The sequence below is a fragment of the Chiloscyllium punctatum genome, unplaced genomic scaffold, assembly GCF_047496795.1.
Source record: "Chiloscyllium punctatum isolate Juve2018m unplaced genomic scaffold, sChiPun1.3 scaffold_434, whole genome shotgun sequence".
NCBI classification, from domain to species: domain Eukaryota; kingdom Metazoa; phylum Chordata; class Chondrichthyes; order Orectolobiformes; family Hemiscylliidae; genus Chiloscyllium; species Chiloscyllium punctatum.
Window position 1 is genome coordinate 175,001 of NW_027310168.1, and position 2,971 is coordinate 177,971.

The following is a 2,971-nucleotide window of genomic DNA, read 5'->3' on the forward strand; positions in this document are numbered from 1 at the left end:
AGTTTCTTTTCCACCGCTTAGTAATATGCTTAAATTCAGCGGGTTGTCGCGTCTGATCTGAGGTCGTACCCAGAGTCAGAGGATGGCCAGGCCGCACCGCCAGCGTGCGAATCCCCCGCACCACCTCTTAGTGGGCCGGCAACGTCTCACCGCGGACGGGAGTTTGGCCGACGCCGCGACGGTCAGAGAGCCAGCCACCCGCACGTCGCTCACCACCCTTGGCCAGCGATGGTGTCGACGAGTGGCCGCCCCTGCCGCCTCCAGCGCCGCCGCGTCCACGCGCGGGGACGTGCTCGGCGCAATTCCACGGGACCGGAGACCCTCCCCCGTCCACGGCGGGAGGCGAAACTCGGAAGTGCCGGCTGCTTACTCGAGCGGAAGGGTCAGCCTGATTCCTGCCTTGCCGGAGGCCCGGTCGCGGGGGTGACGACCCGCCGCCCGGGACGTGCGAGGCACCAGCAGACAGAGACTGCCCGACGGTCAGAGAGAGGGAGAGAGGAGTGCCGAGGCTCAAGTGGCGAACGGTCGCGCAGGCACGCCACGCACATCGATCGCCAGCCGCGGAACGGCACGGCCTTCAGTGGGGCCGGCGGGCGACGCCGCTCCTGAACCCAGCGGCCCCGAGCCGGACGAGTTGAGGAAGGCACGCCGACGGTGACAGGGTACGGAAGACACAGCGGTGGCCTTCTGGCGACTTGGCCCCCGACAGCCCGACGTTCCGCCGTCCTCCCGATGGCCAGGAGGACCGTGCGGGGGTCGGCCGACGGCGTGGTAGGTGTGCCTGCACGGTGACGGAGCACACACCACGCCCGCCAACCCCTCCGTACCTCCCGAGACCGGTGGCAGGACGGAGCGGAAAACGTGCGGACTGAACGGGAGAGCCAAGAGCCAGCGATCCACGCGCGTGCGACCGTCCAAGTCACAGCGTTCGACGAAAACCTCCTCCCTCGGCCAGGCACTCGGCGCCAGCAGGGGAGACAGGATCAGACGCCCCGCCGGCCACTTAAGGCCGAGGACGAACCACGAGACGGGCGGCTGCAGCAGCGGGCGGCCTGCAGCTCCCAGCACTCTCAATCGATCAACCATCGAGTCGGGTCAGCGTGTCAAACCGGCGAGCTCCACGGTCAGGCCGGCGGCGCACCAGCACCGGACCTCCGCGGCTCCCTTCACTCTTTCCACTGCCAGCCAACCGAGAGACGGACCCAATGCGGACGTGCAGAGCTTAGGCAGACCCCCCCACTGGAGGCTCAACACTTCGTGGCAGCTCCGTGTCCCAGAGACCAGGAGGGTTGGCACACACACACAGTGTGAACCACCGACAGCCATTCTGGGACCGGTGACAGCCGTGCTGGCCCCACTGCCACGACACAGACGGACGCCAGGCCGCGCTCCCCGGCGGGGGGATGGCGTCGAGCCTGACGAACGGAATGTGCAGGGTGGGGGGGAAAGGCCAAGCGCTCCGACGCCGGAGGGCTCCGGAGTCTGAACTTAGGGGGACAAAGAGGACGGGTCCTCTGCGACACCCCAGCCGCGCTCTCGCCAGCCAAGGCGAGTGCGATTGATTGCCAAACGACCCTCAGACAGGCGTGGCCCCGGGAAGAACCCGGGGCCGCAAAGTGCGTTCAAAGTGTCGATGATCAATGTGTCCTGCAATTCACATTAATTCTCGCAGCTAGCTGCGTTCGTCATCGACGCACGAGCCGAGTGATCCACCGTCAAGAGTTGTCTGAGTTTGTTTTAGGTCTCTCCCTCGCCAGAGGAAAGCGACCCGGACCGCACATACGCTCCCCACCTTGAGCTACAGCCACCTGCACGCCGGCGTGCGGGCGGAGCAGGGTGGCGTGAAGCGATGGGGAGCACCATCCTGGTGCGGCCCGCAGAAACATACGTCTATTGGGGGGAGGAGGACAGGGCGCCCAAGAGGCGATGCGTGCCCCAACGCACCGCAGCGACGGAGGCAGGATCACCGCCACCATGTCGCCCGCCTAGTATCACGAGGCGTGCAGCAGCTTTGCCCTAGGAAAAGCAGAGGCGGGAACGGGCACCGGCCATCGGTTCGGCAGCGTCACTGACGCGTGCACGTGGCGGCGTGTCGGCGAGCGGACTTCCTGCGAGGAGGCGGGGGCGGCACTCGCCCGAGCAGACGCCCGCCCGGCCCAGCCACCGCCGAGGTGGACTGGGAGTCGCGGCAACGGCTCGTCATACTCGTTCCCACACTCACAGCGCAGCTTGCCCGCAAGCCACCGACCACCGATCGACGCCAGGCGCCCCGACCGAGAGCGGGATCGCTCGTTCGCCCTGCTGGCAGTTCGCTGGGGATCACTACTGCACGGAGCTCGGAGACCGACGGGCGGCAACTCGAGAGTCTTTAAACCACCACCCCCATCCCGCAAGTGCAAAGAGGCTGTATACGCACAGACGGGTGAGGGGAATAGGTACCCCGTCGGGTTTGAAGGGAGCGTGACTAGATAGCAACGATGTAAACCCAGCCGATTTGGGAGCGAAAGACCGGCGCCTGCATCACCGGCTTCGTTTCCCGTGGCTGGAGAGTACACCGAAACCCTCCGTCTGTCGCGAGCTCCCGACGACGCGGTGCCGCCAAGCAGCAGGGCCGGACCTGGTGTGGCTCCCCTCGTCGATCACAGACCGGTCGGCACTACTGACGAGACGGTGGAACGGGCTTCGCCCCTTGTGACGAAGGGTGATGCGAACCCGCCCGCCCGCGTGCGTTCGGGGTGGACTCGGCAAACGGAGATTTGAAATCGGAAAGTGTCCTCCTGCCCCGCGCAGGTAGGCGCCCAACAGTTGTGGGGGGTTTGGCGGTGACCACGGCTGCAGGGCCTGCTACCCCGACGAGCTCTCCTGCTGGCCCCGAAACCACCCTCGCGAGACAAGTTGAAACGGAAACGGGCGTACCCCCAAGCCGACGATCCTTTCTTATTTGTTACTTTTTTTTTCACTTGCTCGAGTT

The 2,971-nt window shown here is 66.0% G+C and overlaps 2 non-coding genes across 2 annotated transcripts in view; both read right to left on the reverse strand.

Moving 5' to 3' along the window:
• The window catches only part of LOC140472762 (28S ribosomal RNA), a 3,814-nt gene extending 3,748 nt beyond the window's left edge, over positions 1-66 (reverse strand). The window contains exon 1 of the ribosomal RNA XR_011957844.1: positions 1-66. This exon is cut by the window's left edge and continues 3,748 nt beyond it. This is a non-coding gene — a ribosomal RNA (28S ribosomal RNA).
• A 1,504-nt stretch (positions 67-1,570) lies between these two features.
• LOC140472750 (5.8S ribosomal RNA) lies at positions 1,571-1,724 on the reverse strand. Its single transcript, XR_011957832.1, has one exon. It is a non-coding gene; the product is annotated as a 5.8S ribosomal RNA (ribosomal RNA).
• Between the last annotated feature and the right edge of the window lie 1,247 nt (positions 1,725-2,971).